The 21,705-nt window shown below is 44.2% G+C and overlaps 1 protein-coding gene across 3 annotated transcripts in view; it reads right to left on the minus strand.

The window, feature by feature from the left end:
* Positions 1-21,705, minus strand: part of shmt1 (serine hydroxymethyltransferase 1 (soluble)) — a 55,099-nt gene that overhangs the window by 27,088 nt on the left and 6,306 nt on the right. The window lies entirely within an intron of this gene.

A 21,705-nucleotide genomic window follows, 5' to 3' on the forward strand; every position in this document is an offset into this window, starting at 1 on the left:
ACCCGCAGCCGTCCCGAAACAGAGGTCAATGGGCAAACTTGCCTCGCGCCCGAACATCAGATAATAGGGCGAGTAGCCAGTAGCGTCATTGCGTGTAGAGTTGTAGCAGTGAACCAGACGTCCAATATGTTGACTCCATCGACTCTTTTTGCTGATCTCCAGCATCCTGAGCATGTCCAGCAGGGTCCGATTAAACCTCTCTGGCTGGGGATCGCCCTGTGGATGATAGGGGGTGGTCCTCGATTTCTAAATCCCCAGCATGCCCAGTAACTCATAGATGAGCTTACTCTCAAAGTCCCGTCCTTGGTCACTATGTATCCACCAGGGAAGGCCATAATGCACAAAATACTTCTCCCATAGCACTCTTGCCACCATAATCGCTCTCTGATCCTTGGTGGGGAACGCTTGAGCATACCTGGTGCAGTGGGCCGTGATGACTAAGACATTCGCCGTGTTGCTGGTATCGGGTTCTATGGCCAGGAAATCCATACACACCAGGTCCAAAGGCCACGCACTCTGCAAGTGCGACAACGGAGCAGCCTGCACAGGCAGCGTCTCCCGGCGAATGCAACGTATGCAGGACATGCAATACTCGTTGACCTCCGACCTCATTTGGGGCCAATAAAACCAGTCCTTGAACAACTCATAGGTCTTCTCCACCCCCAAGTGCCCAAAGTCATCACGCAGTGACTTCATGACAACCCTCCGATACTTCTCAGGCAGGACCAGCTGCCAACGCCAAGGTCGGTCCGGGGGTGACGTTACCTGGTATAACATTTGGTTCTTCTACCTCAACCGAGGCCATTCTCTCAGTAACAGAGACACTGAACCGTGGTGTGTCTTCTCCACCCGGGCCACATCCCCCTTCTCCGCTGCGTCCCAAATAGCGCCAATGCCAGGGTCATCTCGCTGAGCAGCTGCAATTTTCCCAGGACTCAACTCTGGCAGCTGCGGGGTCTTCAGAGCAGTCATGTCACAGTAAACTAGGGGTAGTGTTGGGGGCACAGGTCGCAGTCAGGGTTAGTGCCGGGGGCACGGATCGCAGTCAGGGACAGTGCCGGGGGCACGGATCGCAGTCAGGGACAGAGCCGGGGGCACGGATCGCAGTCAGGGACAGTGCCGGGGGCACGGATCGCAGTCAGGGTCAGTGCCGGGGGCACGGATCGCAGTCAGGGTCAGTGCCGGGGGCACGGATCGCAGTCAGGGACAGTGCCGGGGGCACGGATCGCAGTCAGGGACAGTGCCGGGGGCACGGATCGCAGTCAGGGACAGTGCCGGGGGCACGGATCGCAGTCAGGGTCAGTGCCGGGGGCACGGATCGCAGTCAGGGTCAGTGCCGGGGGCACGGATCGCAGTCAGGGTCAGTGCCGGGGGCACGGATCGCAGTCAGGGACAGTGCCGGGGGCACGGATCGCAGTCAGGGACAGTGCCGGGGGCACGGATCGCAGTCAGGGACAGTGCCGGGGGCACGGATCGCAGTCATGGTCAGTGCCGGGGGCACGGATCGCAGTCAGGGACAGTGCCTGGGGCACGGATCGCAGTCAGGGTCAGTGCCGGGGGCACGGATCGCAGTCAGGGTCAGTGCCGGGGGCACGGATCGCAGTAAGGGTCAGTGCCGGGGGCACGGATCGCAGTCAGGGTCAGTGCCGGGGGCACGGATCGCAGTCAGGGTCAGTGCCGGGGGCACGGATCGCAGTCAGGGTCAGTGCCGGGGGCACGGATCGCAGTCAGGGTCAGTGCCGGGGGCACGGATCGCAGTCAGGGTCAGTGCCGGGGGCACAGATCGCAGATCACCCGGCGTGCCTGTACCACCGAGAGCTTCTGTAGCTCAGGCCTCACCAGCACCCGGCGTGCCTGCACCACCGAGAGCTTCTGTAGCTCAGGCCTCGGCGTGCCTGTACCACCGAGAGCTTCTGTAGCTCAGGCCTCACCAGCACCCGGCGTGCCTGTACCACCGAGAGCTTCTGTAGCTCAGGCCTCGGCGTGCCTGTACCACCGAGAGCTTCTGTAGCTCAGGCCTCACCCGCACCCGGCGTGCCTGTACCACCGAGAGCTTCTGTAGCTCAGGCCTCACCACCACCCGGCGTGCCTGCACCACCGAGAGCTTCTGTAGCTCAGGCCTCACCGGCATCCGGCGTGCCTGTACCACCGAGAGCTTCTGTAGCTCAGGCCTCACCACCACCCGGTGTGCCTGTACCACCGAGAGCTTCTGTAGCTCAGGCCTCACCGGCACCCGGCGTGCCTGCACCACCGAGAGCTTCTGTAGCTCAGGCCTCACCACCACCCGGCATGCCTGCACCACCGAGAGCTTCTGTAGCTCAGGCCTCGGCGTGCCTGTACCACCGAGAGCTTCTGTAGCTCAGGCCTCGGCGTGCCTGTACCACCGAGAGCTTCTGTAGCTCAGGCCTCACCACCACCCGGCGTGCCTGCACCACCGAGAGCTTCTGCAGCTCAGGCCTCGGCGTGCCTGTACCACCGAGAGCTTCTGTAGCTCAGGCCTCACCAGCACCCGGCGTGCCTGCACCACCGAGAGCTTCTGTAGCTCAGGCCTCACCGGCACCTGGCGTGCCTGTACCACCGAGAGCTTCTGCAGCTCAGGCCTCACCACCACCCGGCGTGCCTGCACCACCGAGAGCTTCTGTAGCTCGGGTCTCACCACCACCCGGCGTGCCTGTACCACCGAGAGCTTCTGTAGCTCAGGCCTCACCAGCACCCGGTGTGCCTGTACCACCGAGAGCTTCTGTAGCTCAGGCCTCACCGGCACCCGGCATGCCTGCACCACCGAGAGCTTCTGTAGCTCAGGCCTCACCACCACCCGGCGTGCCTGCACCACCGAGAGCTTCTGCAGCTCAGGCCTCACCAGCACCCGACGTGCCTGTACCACCGAGAGCTTCTGTAGCTCAGGCCTCACCACCACCCGGAGTGCCTGCACCACCGAGAGCTTCTGCAGCTCAGGCCTCACCACCACCCGGCGTGACTGCACCACCGAGAGCTTCTGCAGCTCAGGCCTCACCACCACCCGGCGTGCCTGCACCACCGAGAGCTTCTGCAGCTCACCGGCACCCGGCATGCCTGTACCACCGAGAGCTTCTGTAGCTCAGGCCTCACCACCACCCGGCACGCCTGCACCACCGAGAGCTTCTGTAGCTCAGGCCTCACCAGCACCCGGCGTGCCTGTACCACCGAGAGCTTCTGTAGCTCAGGCCTCACCACCACCCGGCGTGCCTGCACCACCGAGAGCTTCTGTAGCTCAGGCCTCACCACCACCTGGCGTGCCTGTACCACCGAGAGCTTCTGTAGCTCAGGCCTCACCAGCACCCGGCGTGCCTGTACCACCGAGAGCTTCTGTAGCTCGGGTCTCACCACCACCCGGTGTGCCTGCACCACCGAGAGCTTCTGTAGCTCAGGCCTCACCAGCACCCGGCGTGCCTGTACCACCGAGAGCTTCTGCAGCTCGGGTCTCACCACCACCCGGTGTGCCTGTACCACCGAGAGCTTCTGTAGCTCAGGCCTCACCAGCACCCGGCGTGCCTGCACCACCGAGAGCTTCTGTAGCTCAGGCCTCACCACCACCCCAGCCGGGAATCTTGAATCCCCCCTCGAGATCCTCCGGAGTGTCCACTAAAAAGTCTTCATCTTCAGGCACTCCGGAGTATCTGGGGATCCCCATCACTCTCGTTACCTCACCGGGCTGTACCACCCTGGGCTTTGACTGGGCACACCATACAGTTCCTCTTTCCAATGCCGAGTCCCGCCCAGTGTGACTACACACCTCCTTAAAGGCAGCTTGAAACACTGGGTGCACCGACAGGATCCTCACCCGCCTTCTCCTTGCAGGCCCCCAGGAGTCTCCGCACAGTAGGGGTGTTGGTCCCCACCAGAATTGACACACCTCCAGTCGCAACTGGGTCCGGGCAAACCAGCACCAAGGCCTCATGAGCCTCAGACACTCCCACCTCGGCCTCGAGGGACTCCAGCCTCACTGACAAATAACCATCGTATGGGTAATCACCAGCACTGATACCCCAAATTTTCAGGGCGCTGAAGGGCATCAAGAGTAAATGCAACAAATATTGATCGTAGAACGACCGGTACAATAGCGTGACCTGTGACCCCATGTCGAGTATGGCTTTTGCATCTATTCCCTCTATCTGGATTGACACACTGGATCAGGGTCCCACCAATCCTTCGGGGATAGGGTCCCCTCCTCTCGGGGGTCCTGTGGCACATTGCTGGGAATGTGTTTTCCCAGAGACTCCAGGCCGTTCCCTCACTGGGTCTCCTCTAAGTCTCCCGACCCCCCCAACCCCACCTGCTGGGACACCCGTGGAGTCTCCCTCCGAGGGGCTCCCGGCTGGTCACATTCCTGCCTGAAGTGGCCCTCTTCCCCACAGTTATAACACACACCTTGTCTCATGGGACCCCGGGCTCCCTGGGCCTCTGTGCTGTCCGTCCCTTCAGGGAGGGGCCCTTTCTGCCAGTCCCCTCACACGGAGGGACCCCACCTGCTGCCACCCCCCTCACTATCTCCCGATTGGAGCTGGCCCCAGTTACTTCACTACAAGGGGCTACCACGGAGGACTGCACCGTAGTGACGGAGCCCTCTTCCGACTCCAATGTGTCCTCCTCCTCCTCCATCACCTCTCTCAGCAACTGAACAAAAGATGGGGGGGGGGGGCCCGCGAACTACGGGACTGCCGGAGACTCATAGCAATCATATCATGCCTTTGGGCACCCTGGGCTACCTAGTCTATCCTTATCTGATCCACCTTCGTCTCTGAAATGACCCCCCCCCCCCCCGTCGCCTCAAACAATTTAGCCTTCGCTCTACCCGAAAAGATACTCAGAAAGCTTCTCCCCTTTCTCCTGACGCAGGCTCCAACGCCCCCCTAAAAGCTCCACTGTGCCCCCCATCAGACCAAAAGCCTCCTCCAATGCTTCTAGATAATCCTTCCAGGGTAGCCTAGAGTTTGCTGCCTTTCACGCCTTTTACTACCTCAGCTGCCAGCCCTCACAAACTGTCAATCAATCTCTGCCGCTTCGCTTCCTCAGAACACTGCCACTCACCCAGCAGCCCAGAGACGTTCTTTCTTTCTCAATTTTTTTTTAAATTAAGTTTCGAATTGATAAACATAACATTGATAATGATACAAAGACATGGGGATTACATTAATAACGGTTAACGTGTACAGACACAGACTCCGAGTAGCATCTGTAATCTAAGTCTCCCAATCTCTTAATAACTGAACATGAAAAAGATTCAAAAAAGTTTATACAAAAAAGTCCCCTAAACTAAAAAAAACAAAACAAAAGCTGGGCTGCCTTGTTTCATCGGTTAAGATCATTATTTGTCATTAACTCCGTTCCTCTATACACAAACAAAAAGTTATTGAGAAGGATTCGGAAAAGCTCAGCTTACATCATATGAAAATATTGAATAAATGGCCTCCAAGTTTCTTCAAATTTAACCGAAGGATCCATAGTACTGCTCCTAAGTTCAAACATGTTATAGTTTGGGAAAACCACTGAAATGTGGTAGGGGGATTAGAATCTTTCCATTTAAATAAAATGGATCTTCTGGTTATTAACGTAACAAAAGCAATCAAACGGCAAGCTGAAGGGGATAAATCACTGGAGTCCATCACTGGTAATCCAAAAATTGCAGTGATGGATGAGGTTGTAAATCAATACGCAAAACTACTGAAATAATATCAAAAATGTCTTTCCAATGTTTTTCCAAAAGAGGGCAAGACCAGAACATATGTGTCAAGGAAGCTGCCTCAGAGTTACATCTGTCACAGACAGGATTTATATGGCAATAAAAATGAGCTAACTTATCCTTGGACATATGGGCCCTATGAACCACCTTAAATTGTATCAAAGCGTGTCTGGCACACATTGAAGGAGTATTAACTAGTTGGAGAATTTTCTCCCATTTCTCTATAGGTAAAGATACCTGATGTTCTCTTTCCCATTCATTTTATCAGATGTACCTACACATATTTTCATAATCAGATCATAAATAATTGCTATTAAACTCTTCTGATAGAGGTTTAAACCTAAACTTTTTTCTGTAATTTCAGTTTGATGTGGTATCCGAAAAGTAGGTAAAATAATATTCAAAAAGTTTCTAATCTGTAAATATCTGAAAAAATGTGATCTAGGCAAACTATACTTATTAGACAACTGTTCAAAAGACATGAGACAGTTATCCATGAATAAGTCACAAAAACATGTTATTCCCTTCGTTCTCCATAAAAGAAAAGCTTGATCAATTTTGGATGGTTGGAAGAAAAAATTGGATGTAATAGGATAAATTTATTCAATCAAAAACATTTTAAAATTACTAAAAAACAAAGATTTATTTAAAACTAATTTTTTGCCTTTAATAGATCAAATTAAGCAACTTGCTAATAGGTGGTCCCCACTATCTTTGTCTTTGGTAGGCAGAATTAATGCCATTAAGATGATGATACTACCTAAATTTCTATATCTATTTCAAGCATTACCAATTTTTATTTCTAAATCTTTTTTTGATATGGTTGACTCTAAAATATCTTCGTATTTGTGGCTGAACAAAAATCCTAGGCTAGGTAAAAAATATTTACAGAAGCCTAAGAAGGAGGGCGGCTTGGCTCTACCAAATTTAAGATTTTACTATTGGGCAGTTAATATACTGTATTTGATATTTTGGACACAAGAATCGACTACAGTTGCTGGCCCACAATGGGTAAATTTGGAATGTAAATCTGTGCAAGATTTCTCATTGATCTCAATCTTAGGATCTTCACTTCCTTTTTCGTTATTCAAAACGAAAAAACAGATAACTAATCCTATAGTCAAGTATACATTACGAATCTGGTTTCAATTTCATAAATTTTTTGGTTTGAATAAGTTTATGCTGTCAAGTCCTATAATATCTAACTACTTTTTCCGACCATCATCTATAGATCAAGCTTTTCTCTTATGGAAAACAAAAGGTATAACATGTTTTCGTGATCTGTTTTTGGATGATAACATTATGTCCTTTGAACAGTTATCTAATAAATATAATTTATCTAAAACCCATTTTTTTAGATATTTACAAGTTAGAAATTTTCTATATAATGAACTAAAGTCTTTTTCAAAAGAATGTCCATTGGACACTACAGAAAGAATTTTAGCTCTCAATCCTTGTCAAAAGGGCTTAGTAGCTATCATTTATAATATGATTATGAATGTACAACCAGATATATCAGAAAAAATTAAGAAGGAATGGCAGGAAGAATTGCATTGCCCTATATCTACTGAGCAATGGGAAAATTTTTTATTATTGGTAAACTCATCCTCTGTCTGTGCTAAACATGCTCTAATACAATTTAAGGTTGTACACAGAGCTCACATGTCTAAAGATAAACTTGCTCGATTTTATTCTTATGTTAATTCAACCTGTGATAGATGTCATTCTGATGTTGCTTCGTTGACCCATATGTTTTGGTCTTGTCCTTGTTTACAAAACTATTGGAAAGATATTTTTAATATTATTTCAAGAGTCTTAAATATTAATCTCCAACCACAACCTTTTACCGCAATTTTTGGTCTACCAATGATAGATAAGAAGCGTTTATCCGCTTCATCCCAACGAATGATTGCATTTGTTACACTAATGGCTAGAAGATCTATTTTACTGAATTGGAAAGAAATTAACCCTCCAACTGTATTTCAGTGGTTTTCTCAAACTATTTCCTGTTTGAGTTTAGAAAAAATTAGAAGTGTGGTTTTTGATTCTTCAGTTAAATTTGAGGAAACTTGGAGACCATTTATTCAACATTTTCATATGAATTAAATGGTCTAATCCTGAACCTTATTGTTACTATCCTGAATTGTGTGGATGGAGGTTGGGAGTCATCGGCACTACTGTATGTATTTAACATTATGCAATTGCCCATGTTGGTTAGTTTTTAGGTTTTTTTTAGTTTTTTTGGGGGGGGGTTCTTTTTTTTTCTTAATTCCTTTACATTATACTATGAGTTTGGGAGACTTTATGTATTGATTAATACATATTTGATTGTTAATTAATCTATTATGTACTCTCAAATGTTTTGTACTTATATTTTACTTATGTTTTTCTTAAAAATTAGTAAAAAGATTTGAAAAGAAAAGAAAGAAAGAAAGAAAGAAAAACATTTAAGAAATTGAAACCGTATTCCTATTGTATGTTCAGTTATTGGATTAGTCATTTGTATATTCAGTTTTGTAAGTGCAAAGGGAAGCGAGGCCCCCAAGATAGAAGCCAATGAGAACCCCTGTACAGGCTCGCGCTCAAGGTTCACCCATCGTGGACATTGAATTTCATCCAGATCTTGCGTCCAGAATGTTAAATATCCAATATTAATTGCCCAGTAATAGAATCTAAAGTTCAGCAATGCCAAACCACCATCCTTTTTTGATTTCTATAAATAAATATTTCTTACTTAACCTAGGATTTTTATTCTGCCATATATATGAAGGAATTTTAGAATCAGTAATATCAAAAAAGGATTTAGAGATGAAGATTGGTACCACCTGAAATTTAGGTAAAATAATCATCTTAATAGCATTAATTTGACCAATCAATGATAAGGACAATGGGGACCATTTAGTAAGCAGTTGTTTAACATGATAATTAAGGGTAAAACATTAACTTTAAGTAGTAATTTAGTAATTTTAACACCCAAATAAGATAAATGATCAGTAACCAGTCTAAATGGTGATTGTCTATAGATTGGAACTTGCATATTCCATGGGAAAAGCTCATTCTTATTAAGATCCAATTTATAACCAGAAGAACTACTGAACTGAGTAAGTAGTGATATTACTGCAGGGATGGATTTCTCTGGGTTAGAGATATACAGTAACAGGTCATCTGCATATAGTGACACCTTATACATCCTATTCCCACGAATAATGCCAAATATATTGGGTGAATTACAAAGTGCGATTGCCAAGGGCTCCAAGGCAATATCAAATAGTAGGGGACTTAAAGGACAGCTCTGTCTAGTACCTCGAAAAAGCCTGAAAAAGGGGGATCTCTGATTACTGGTAAGTACAAAAGCTAAAGGTGTATGATAATCTAAGATATAAATTTTAGGTTAAAATTAAATTTCTCAAGCGTGTTAAATAAATATTCCCATTCAACTCTATCAAATGCCTTCTCGGCGTCAAGCGAAATAACACATTCTGGGGTTTTAGATGAAGTATAATGTTCATTAACCTCCTAACATTAAAATATGAATAATGATTTTTAATAAATCCTGTCTGATCATCAGAGACAATTTGTGGCAACACATTTTCCAATCTAATTGCCAATATTCAGGAAAAGATTTTGGAGTCCACATTCAACAAGGATATAGGTCTATACGATGCACATTCAGTGGGGTCTTTATCTTTTTCAGGAATTAAAGAAATAGATGCTTCCTAAAAGGATTGTGGTAATTTACCTACAAATAAGGCGTCCTTAAAGATTCTACATACCGTAAATTCTGGTGTATAAACTGATCCAGAGTATAAGCCGACCCCCATTTTCAAGGTTAAAAAAGTAACTTTTTCATGTTACCTTTGTATAAGCCGACCCCTTTTGTAGAGGTTTTTGATTTAACCAGAAAACATCACAAAATCTCACATGCCGGTATTCAGCTTTGCCAGATCTGGAACCTGGAAATTTTGTGAACCAGTACCTACTAATAAGAAAATAAGCCTACACATTGTACAGCATTGTAAGCGAATTCTTAATAAATACATCAGGGAGGGAAGTTTTGGATTAGGTTCCCAATGGTAAAGAATCCTCTGAAATGTAACCCCCGTGAAACCATTTAGCGCCCATCGTAATCTTGTTAAAACGTAACACGGGGTGTCAGGATCAGTACGTGTACTCAGTATTGAGCTTCTGACCACCATGTACAAAAAACTAAAACGGATGTGATATGATGCTGGCTTCAAGCTGAAGGTTGTTGATTTTGCTAAAGGAACAAATAATTCTGCAGCTGCTAAGAAGTTTAGTGTAAATGAGAAACAAGTGAGAGAGTGGAGAAAGGCAGAGGACACACTGAGGGAAATGCCAAAGACAAAATATGCAAACCGTGGGAAAACATGCCAATGGCCAGAACTGGAAGAAAAAGTTTTAGAGTGGGTGAATCACCAGCGATCGTCCGGATACATTGTTACCAGAGAAATGATTCGAGTTCCAGCATTGAAATAGGCCAAAAAACACCATGAGGTCAACGAAAATTTCAAAGCTACGCAAAGTTGGTGCACCCGTTTTATGAATACAGGTGATCTTGTGTTGAGACAATAAACAAAGATTGCTCAGAAAATTCCCACGGGGTGTTGTTTACATTCAAGAACGCTGCTGGATGGATGAAGCGGGTTGCTTGAAGTGGGTTTAAGCGGTGTGCCGTTGACGTCCCAAAGGTTTCAGGAAGGAAAAGTCGCTACCTGTCTGGGACATGTTCAAAGCACACTTGTCGGGTGAGACAAAAGCAGCACTGAAAGCTGAAAATACGGACATTGCAGTCATCCCCAGTGGTTTGATGTCCGTGCTCCAGCCACTCGATGAGAGTTTAAACAAACCATTCAAAGAATTCATGCGTTGACAGTGGAACAAATTTGACTCAAAAACAGCCAATAAATATGACCTGTCTTCCATGTATTCGTTTTCCAAAAGCTGGCACCCTCTGTATAAGCCGACCCCCTAATTTTAGGACCAAAATCTCACCTTCTACACTGGAATTTACAGTAACCGAGAAAGTAGATTTTAAAAAAGTTTTTAAATTCCACTGTATACCCATCCAGACCAGGTGCTTAACCAGAATGCATCGAAGAAACTGCTTTGTTTATTTCTTCTTCCGTAAAGAGTGTTTCTAATGCTAAACGTTATTTAAGTGGTAATTTAGGAATATTCAATTTCCTTAAAAATTCATGCATTATGGTAGAATCATCAGGAAATTCTGATTGGTATAAAGAGGTATAGAATTCTTGAAAAGATTTATTAATTTCATCATGGTCAACCGTCAAAATACCATTATGTTTACGAACTTTAATAACCTGATGTTTAGCTGAAGCAACTTTCAATTGGTTGGCCAGTAATTTACCTGATTTATCACAATGTATATAAAATTGACTCTTAGTTTTAAGTACAGTCGGCCTTCCTTATCCGCGGGGGATTGGTTCCAGGACCCCCCACGGACTCCAAAATACGCGGATGCTCAAGTCCCTTATTTAACCTGAAACAAGCGGTGGTCTTCAGGACCCAGCAGAACACCAGACCTTATTTAACATGTCTCAGTGCAGTGGACTTTAGGACCTGGCGCAGCTCTGAATCCGCAGGATTTCTGTTCATGAAAATAATCGCAATCACGATTGAAAATAAAGTGGAAGTAATAAAGCGGTCGGTAAGAGGTGAATTGCCATCAGTTATTTAAAAAGCGTTAGACGACAGTCGGTCAATGATTGGAACAATTTTAATGGAGAATGTGAAAGGCCCTGCCCCAATGAAAGCTACAATTATTACCAAGCAACGCAGTGGTTTAATTATTGAAACACATACGTTTCCCAAGTGTTTTATATGCATAGAAAGGTAAAATATACAAACGTTTGTATACTATATACTAAAACAAACATTTTACTAACTGAGGCTACATGATACCGGATGTACCTGTTCAGACTGCAAATTCAAGTTAAAGACAGACTCAGGAACGGAACTCGGTCATACCTGGGGACTGCCTGTACTTTTAAATCATCTCTAGATTACTTATAATACCTAATACTATGTAAATACTGTGTAAATAGTTGTTATACTGTATTGTTTAGGGAAAAATGACAAGAAAAAATAGTCTGTACATGCTCAAACAACAAGTGCTGGAGAGAGAACTTCCGGGTTTTCCTGATCCGTGGTTGGTTGAATCTGCGCATGCGGAACCCGCGGATAAAACCAATTTTTGGATTTAAAAAATTGGCTTAAAGGAAGAAAGCAGAGGGTAGTTGTGGAAGGAAAGTATTCTGCCTGGAGGTCAGTGACTAGTGGAATGCTGCAGGGATCTGTCCTGGGACCCCTATTTGTGATTTTTATAAATGACTTGGATTTAGAGGCAGAAGGATGGCTGAGTAAGTTTGCGGATGACACGAAGATTGGAGGAGTTGTGGATGGAGCTGTAGGTTTCAAAGGTTACAAGAGGATATAGACAGGCTGCAGAGTTGGGCAGAAAAATGGCAGACGGAGTTCAATCGGGACAAGTATGAGGTGATGCATTTTGAAAGGACAAACCAGAAGACTGAGTACAGGATTAATGGTCAGTTACTTAAGAGTGTGGATGAACAAAGGGACCTTGGGGTTCAAATCCATACATCCCTCAAGGTTGCTGCACAGGTTGATAGGGTAGTTAAGAAGGCCTATGAGATGCTAGGCTTCATTAACAGGGGGATTGGGTTCAAGAGTACAGAGGTCATGTTGCAACTCTACAAATCTCTGGTGAGGCCACATTTAGAGTATTGTGTTCAATTCTGGTCACCTCATTATAGGAAGGATGAGGAAACTATGGAGAGGGTGCAGAGGAGATTTACCAGGATGTTGCCTGGTCTGGAGAACAAGTCATATGAAGCAAGGTTAGCAGAGCTGGGACTTTTCTCTTTGGAGCGTAGAAGAATGAGAGGGGACTTGATAGAGGTCTACAAGATTATGAGAGGCATAGATAGGGTGGATAGTCAGTACCTGTTTCCCAGGGCACCAATAGCAAACACCAGAGGGCGTATGTACAAAATTAATGGAGGGAAGTTTAGGGGAGACATCAGGGGCAAGTGTTTTTTTTTTTAAACACAAGAGTGTTGTGAATGCCTGGAATGACTTGCCAGGGGTGGTGGTGGAGGCTAAAACATTAGGGGTATTTAAGAGCCTCTTGGACAGGCACATGGATGAAAGAAAAATGGAGGGTTATGGGGTAGTGTGGGTTTAGTACTTTTTTTAAAAGGATTATATGGGTCGGCACACCATGGAGGGCTAAAGGACCTGTACTGTGCTATAGTGTTCTATGGTTCTATAAAGGAGGACTGACTGTAATTGGTTTTCAATCGGGGATGTAAATAACAAACTGTGTTGCATCTGAAGTTCAACTCTCTTTTGATAAAGCTCCAGATTAGGAGCAACAGAATATTTTTTTAATCAATTTAATCAACCAATGTACATATATCATTATTAATTTGTTTTTCAATCCAGCAGAATATGAAATAATTTGCCCACGGATATATAGTTTAAGAGGATCCCATAATGCCCCACTGGAAATTTCTTCTGTAAAGTTAGTTGAAAAGAAAAAGGCAATAAAGTTAACAAAGTTTAAGTCCTGAAGCAGAGTAGAACTGAACCGCCATTGTCTAGCGCTAAAAGTTAGATCAGTTAACTTGATTGATAGTTTCAAGGGCGAATGATTGTAAACGGTGATTGCATCGTACTCACAGGCAGTAACAGACGGAACTAATCGAGAGACAATAAAAAAAATCAATTTCAGAGTAATTATGATATACATGAGAAAAGAATGAGAACTCTTTATCATTAGGATGTAAAAACCTCCAAATTTCTAAAATTCTGGAGTGAACTAAAAAGGAATTAATAAAAATAGCAGATTTGTTTGGGAGTACCTGATTGGACGCAGAGCTGTCCATCGAGGGATTCAGGCAACAGTTAAAATCTCCACCCATTATCAACATATATTCATTTAAATTAGGAAGAGATGCAAATAGATGCTTAAAGAATTTAGGATAGTTGGCATTTGGTGCATAGATATTAACCATAACAACATTTTGGTTATAAAGTAAATCAGTATTTAACTGAAATTTACCATTCAGGTCTGAGATTGTTTCATAGTGAACAAATTAAATCGAGGAGTCTATAAAAATAGAGACTCCTTTCACCTTAGCCTGAATTGGAGTGAAATTGTTGTCCTTTTCAAAACCTTAAAAAAAAACACTGATTACCCTCCTTCCTCACATGAGTTTCCTGGGCAAAGAGAGTCTGAGCATTCAATCTATGAAAAACTTTAAAAATCTTCTTCCATTTAATTGGATGATTCAATCCATTCGTATTCCATGAGACAAAGTTAATAATATTATCCATTTTACTTGAATAAGCCATATGGTATGTGAAGGGTTAACCCTACTGCATACGAAACTCATGAATCAGGAAGAGAAAAAAAGGTTTGAAGGGGAACCGGAAGTTACGACAATTCAGACATATTTGTAGTTTCAGATCAGCCCAGATGAATAAAACTAAACTAAAACTAGCCCCCCTCCCTGCCCACAAAAGCCCGAAAACTGGCCAATAGACAGCCAGGAAGCCATCTAGAAATTCCCCTACCCCCATCTCTTTTGAAGGCAAATCTCCAAAATTGAAAAGAATGCGAAATGCCACCCATAGTCAAAACATTGAGAAAAGAATGCCGTAAAAAAAAAAAAACACCAAACAAATGTTTTAAAAAAAATCAGCCGTTTGCAAAACATTTTGAAAGGCGAGATCTTGGATAGTGAAACAGAATACAATCTTATTAATATTTCAAGGGGGGAGAAAAAAAAAAATCACCAAATCAGATTCTTAATTATTTTCAAAAACGGACAACTGAAAATAAGGGGAAAAGAAGGAACTTTAACACAGAAGCACGATAAACATCCGTACTCCAAAACAAAGGACCAGTGTTATCAAACCAAGGGCAGAAATCTTCAAACTTTAGAAGTCCAGATCTATGAACTGGTTATTAACTTATAAACCAAATGAATACAGACATAAAGAAACAGTAAATTTATTAGACAGCTGAGATTGAACGTTGATCCTCAAAGAATTAATGAGCTTCATCCACGGATTTAAACCATTTACGTGATTTATCAGGCAGAACAACCCTTTAACAAGCTGGAAATAGCAGAGCTGGTTGAAACTTTCTTTGCTAAAGCTCGGACATCACTGGTTTAAAGCGCAATCTTTCTTGCATTACCTTCGGACTGTAGTCTTCAACCAGATAAAACTTGAGATCTCCATATTCAATAACCCCTTTCCGACGGGCAATTCGAATTAAATGCTCCTTGATATGCGAATAGTAGAATCAGAGTATAACAGGTCAAGGCTTCAACTCTTTAGGAGGTTTTGCTCTTAAAGCCCAGTGAGCACTATCAAGTATAGGGGGAGTAGAGAAAACTTCAGAGCTGAACATGTCCATTAAAAATTGAGAAAAGAATTTAGTAAGGTCACCACTCTCAACGTCTTCACGGAGTCCTATTATTTGCAGGTTCTGTCTATGACTGATTTTCCAGGTCAATAATCCTGAATTTATACTGTTCCAGTGGTTGAGTGGTTGAAGTTAATTTATTTTCCAATGAGTCCAATCTGCGGTCTCCATGCCTTCCAGCTTCATTGAGTTCACAAATTTGCCGCTGTTGTTTTTCACTCTCCCGCTTAAGTGCTCCCAGTCTACTTTCGATCTCCTTTAACAATACTTCCAAAGTAGAAAATCGTTTATCGAATTTATCGTCCAGGAGCTTCGACATAGCTTCCAAGGTGAGTGGAGACTGTTCAGGCTGTTTAGAATCACCTTCTCTCCTTCCACATCCATTACCGGCTTCCTTGCCTTCAGCTGCTGCCTTTTGCCCGCTGGTATTAAAATTGAAAAATGAATGGAGCAAAGCCAAAATGCAACTTACTCCATCTAGTGCCACAAGAGAATCCTCGACACGTTCTATCCCGGTCTCAAAACCATCCTCCCCTTTGGGGGTGGGAGTCCTCCCTGAGAAAACTGTTAACTTCTGACAAGGACCCGCTGCCTTGTTCACCAAGGAGTTAATGGCTGACGCCAACTCCGAACCTTTCCCCTTCTGTGGGAGAGGGGAACTAATTAGATTTTTCAAATCTGACCACTCCCTTCCTTCATCCTTCAAAAACGACAGGACTCGCTCCCGGAAATCTCCGCCCACAGCAGCAAGCAACTCCTCTGGTGTCCAATCAGACACGTCAAACCTTTCCTCTGTGACAATGTGCACGCCCCATGGCCCCGCGTCAGAGGTCACCGATAGATGGTGGCAGTCCCACTGTCGAGACGTCAGCACCAATCCGCGCTAACACATAGCCTAAATTCCCCATTTTACCAATCTTTCTGCCTACGGTTTCAACTTTTACCGATAGCTCTGACTGTACTCAAACATCGAATTAACACTCTGTGTACGCATGTCCACCCCACTTAATACGCAGGCGTGACTAACCGGTACTTCCTCAATCTCACATCAGAGTTCAATCTTAACCGAATCCATCTCCCCTCGTTTAAACCGGGGTGAATTACACCGTATCTGACAAATTCAAATCCCAGATGAGAAACCCCACAATTGTAGCATCCATGCCCCCAATTTACCCCCGTTCGCCTAGGGTGAACCGCCGTTGCCCCGCCAATAGTGCAATACTTCGGTGCAAATACAGTGTAATGCCCCCCCAGTACACGCCCGCAAAACAAATACCAGACAATACACCAAAGGCGAGTAAATAATTGCAACGTTAGTTATTTCTTAGTGATGGGTTAGTAGAAAGATAACCTAAAGGCACCAAATCAGTACATTTCAGTTTGTACACGTAATATTTTAATACGTTGGAGCTTACGCCTCCAGTTCTATCCACAACAACCTTCCGAGCCTTCGGCCACCGTCCGAACCGCTGACGTCCAGTATCCACCACCCTGGAACTGCTGTCTGCTCCTCACACGTCTGTCCTCCTCGCTCGCCTCCCGAAAGACCGCAAACTCCCGCTCAGCTCACAGATACAAGATAGCATAACAATTCTCCACTGGTTAGTTCCCCTCTTATCTACAGTTTGTTATGATACGGCAACAATGAATATAGAATTGAGACAGATTTTTTTTTATAAACCAATAAAACCTTTATTAAACACTGCTCAATAAAAAAAAAACCAAAAGTTAACAAACCACTAACTTATCTGTAAGTTAACTGCTATATGGCAACTCGAACAGTTCTTAAAGCGATAAATGCGAACACAGTTCTTAAAGCAATAAATGCAAAAGTCCAAATGATTTACAGTCAATTAAGAGACTTTCCTGAAGTAACAAATTCCTCGACCACATGACGTTACTGCTGATCCCAGCTGAAATATGCCTTGCTCGAAGGATTTACGTGAAGGAAATAAAACGGCTTAAAGGCACTGACCTTTCCTTGGCAAAACACTGCGTCCCGCTCTTTCTGCTTACACAATGCAGGAGCTATCTCGGACGCAGATTACTAATTCTTTGAATGAAGATTAAACAAGGTTGATCCTGTATTACTGACGACACGAACTTTACTCGATCCTTCGTGTCTCCGCACTTCCATAAATCTTCACTCTCCGACTGGACTAAACTGGCAGTATTGTAGCAAAACTGCCAGCAATAACCTTTGAGACTTGGGGCAGAAAGTAAAACTCCACTTTAAAACAAAACTGCGTCATGAGACGAATACGCAGCACAATGGAGTCACTGATGAATTAAACAATGAACTGACCTTTGTCACTGCAGGGCTTTCCCCTTTTATACCTGTTGAAACAGGCCATCACATGACCTCTCACTAGCGGGAAAATTACATCACTCCACTCGACCATTACATCACGCTCGGACAGTCACAAGATACCCAGGGGAACGTAACAAGTTTAACTCAAACATTCCAGATACAGAAACCCATTACAGCATTAAGTAATATTACAGAGAAGCCATTTCATTATAACAATACAGAGAAGCCATTTTGTTAGTCTGAACAGTTAACACCACAGTTACTGGTACTAAGAGCCCCACATCAACAGTGCCTACCAGTATATGATCATTTAGATCCAATATTAAGGACAGCACATATACTTAAAAAGCTTCATTCCTTTTTAGTCTTGCCATTTAAGATTTAGCAATTAATGTGTAATATGAATGCCAAATCAGATTATGAAAGCACCTCCTTGTGCTCAATGATACTTTGGTTACAAATCAGCTGTCTTGGCAGATGAACCAGTACAAACAAATGCTCTCTGGCATAAGAGGCATTCACCAGAATTACTGGGGAAGTCCAGAGGAACAGCTGGTGCTTGAGTGAAAGACTTTAGTGTCCTTGTAACTTATCACTATGCCTCAGTCAAGTGTTATTTTAAAGTAGATGGGTTCCACAGTTAGGTAGGAATACAAATTTAGAGTGCTTGACACATTCAGAGAAAATTTTTTGCTTAAAAGTCAGGCTTTAGTTTGCTTATGCTTTTGTCTTCTTCCCAGGTGTGTCCTCAGAAGCAAGGGTTCTTGCCTCCAAGTCACTTCCGTGGGTTCAAAGGAGGGAGATGGAAGGGGCAGTTTGGGAGGTGGTACAATCCTTTGCCAGTGTTTTTTTTTTTTTAAAAACAGTATTTCCATACACTGCTTCCTACATCTAGTTTAAGCCATTTTTTGGACAGAGTCCATAGGTTAGTAAGGTTATTATTTTTTTTAACCTCAAGGCAATGGTGAGAACATAATTGAAACATTTCCTGTTCATCTGGAAATTTCTACTGTGATGGAGCTGAAACGGAGTTCCTGTTTTGGAAATCTAGCATTAAGGACGTGCACCATGTACTGGAGTAGGCTGAACAGAATCAGAATCTGGCTGCTGGGGATGTTAGCCTTAACTACAACACTGGCATTAGTTTGCTTGTCCCAGCAACCAATTATGTTGGCACAAGGTTTGTGGTACATCTCCAGTGCTTACAAGTGTCTTGAAGACAGAGGCCACTTCTGAGGGTAGACAACAAGCTTAGACACACAAAATGCCAGAGGACCTCAGCAGGCCAGGCAGAATTAATTAAAAGAGTACAGCTGATGTTTCATGTGAAGACCCTTCAGCAGGTCTCAGCAGTGCCGCAGGGGTCAGTGCTGGGCCCACAACCGTTTACGATACACGTTAACGATCTGGAAGAGGGCACTGAGGGTACTGTATCTAAGTTTGCTGATGACACTAAATTGAGAGGAAAAGCAAATTGTGCAGAGGATCCAGAGAGTCTGTAGAGATATAGATATGTTAAGTGAGTGGGCAAGGGTCTGCCAGATAGAATACAATGTTGGTAAATGCACGGTCATCCACTTTGGAAAGAAAAATGGAAGATTAGATTATTATTTAAATAGTAAAAGATTGCATCATGCTGCTGTGCAAAGGGACTTGGGAGTGTTTGTGGATGAATCACAAAAAGTTGGTTTGCAGGTGCAGTAGGCTATCAAGAAGGCAAAAGGAATTTTGGCCTTCATTGTGGGAATGAATTTAAGAGCAGGAAGGTTATGCTGCAACTGTATAGGGTACAGGTGAGGCCACATCTGGAGTACTACATGAAATTCTGGTTTCCTTACTTGAGGAAGGATATACTGGCTTTGGAGGCGGTGCAGAGGAGATTCACCAGGTTGATTCCAGAGGTAAGGGGGTTAGACTATGAGGAGAGATCGAGTCCCCGGGACTATACACCCTGGAATTCAGAAGGATGAGGGGAGAAACAAATAAAATTATGAAAGAAATAGATAAGATAGAGGCAGGAAAGTTGTTTCCACTGGTAGGTGAGACTGGAACTAGGGGACACAGCCTCAAAGTTTGGGGGAGTAAATTTAGGATGGAGATGAGGAGGAACTGTTTTTTCACAGAGTGGTGAATCTTGGAATTCTTTGCCCAATGAAGATGTGGAGGCTACCTCAGTAAATATATTTAAGAGAAGGTTGGACATTTTTTTGCGTAGTAGGGGAATTAAGGGTTATGGAGAAAAGACAGGTGGGTGGATAGGAGCCCATGGCCAGATCAGCCATGATCATATTGAATGGCGGAGCAGACTCGATGTGCCAGATGGCCGACTCCTGCTCCTATTTTTTATGTCCGTATAACTATGTTGCACAAGACCAAGAAACACTGTGTGCTTGAACTTTATCAAATTCCAGGATTTAGATCCAGTGACAATGAAGGTCCAGTGGTGTGGTTTCAAGACAGGAAGGACAATGTTCTCCTTGTATTCTTGTCTTTAATGATGGGAGAAATTGTAGGATTTGGAAATCCATTTGGAACAGTCTGGATGGTGCACTGTAGTCAATGCTGGATGAGATGCCTGTCACTTGGGCTGCGATATCCTGGATAGCAAGCTTCTAGAGAGTTATTACTCATTGTGGAGAATATCTCATCACACTCCTGATTAGTCTCTTACAGATAGTGGGAAGGCTCTCAGGTGTCCAGCGACTGATACAGGACAGCCAGCCTCTGTCCATCTGTTGTAACCACATTATTTACCTGGCCCAGGCAAATTTCTGGTCAGTGATGACCCTCCACCCCCTATCCCGATGATGTTAACAATGGAGACCTGGTGTTGGTAATGCCCAGAAGCAGAGTCAATGAGGACATTTTCAAGAGGCCGTGCCTCAAGGAGGTGACGTTCACAACCATGAACCCTTTTCTAGTCAAAATGAATTAAATAGTTGCCCTGGCTCAACAGCTACAAGTGTACAGGTGGTGTGTACAAGTGTGGAAGAGCTAGTAGCAATGGGTGGTCTCCGTGGTCAACTGCACACTGATCTTCTCCAACTGAGTGAGTTCATTCAAGTTCTTCCAGCATTTGGATAGATGTTGACTTGCTGCCACTTTCCCCCACTGGTGTGACAATTTAGTTCGGTGGACCCCGTCAGTCTCATGCTGCTGTTGATAACTTCTACAAGAATGCCAATCAGTGCACCCGGGTGAACCCTTGTCCCATTTCTCACCAGGCGAGTTGCTGCCCAATGAATCCCGAGCAGTGGCCAGTTTCAATGGTCAGTTCCCTTTTAGAACCTGGTGCATCAGTTAATACTGGTTCAATACAAAAGAGCTTATGAAATCACCCATGCTTTGATTACTGACTCTGACATGCTGGACTGGAGTTTAGTTATGGGCAGAAATCATGGAAGTTGATCTTGCTTTCCATTGTGCCAGCAAGACTGAGAAATGACCTGACAGAGGTAGATCGGATTATGAGAGACAGACATAGGGTAGATGGTCAAAATATTTTTCCTGTGGCAGGTGCTCAAAAACAAGGCCGCTCTGTACTTGAGGGAACAAGTTTTAGGGGAACTTGAGGGATTAATTTCTCATCTCATACCAAACACAAAGAGCGGTTGATATCTGGAACTGGCTGCCAGATATCGTGATGGAATCAGAGGTATTTTCACTAACATTTAAATAAGCAAGTCATAGATAGACATGGGTCACTGTGACAGATATGGGCTTAGTCTGGGTGAATGGGATTAATGAGGTTGGGCAAATGCTCTATAACTTGCACAGCCACAAAATAAACTCAGTGCAAAGTTCCAGCAATGAAATGGGTCTGGCAATGTAAACCACAGTTGTAACAATCTGCATCACACAGATCTCCAACTTTCCACTTGCTTTTAGAAGGCATTGTTTCCAAACACACACGTTGAGTTTGGCTGCCCAAGAGGGGGCCCCACCACTCAGTGCAGTATAAAATGCCAACTGCATCTCAGTCCACGTCAACTCCCGTGGTCACTCAGCCAGACAGCTCCGGTGTATAAGTGACTAGATCTAAACACAAACAAGGCCAACATTCATCTAAAGGAAATCACTACTTCAATCTGTGTTAAAGATCCAAGGCAGCAAAACTAAAAACACTGCATTTAAACATCTTTTAGAGGTTCATGCTGTCAAAAAAAACCCACAATC

Source organism: Hemitrygon akajei, chromosome 11, assembly GCF_048418815.1.
Source record: "Hemitrygon akajei chromosome 11, sHemAka1.3, whole genome shotgun sequence".
NCBI lineage: Eukaryota > Metazoa > Chordata > Chondrichthyes > Myliobatiformes > Dasyatidae > Hemitrygon > Hemitrygon akajei.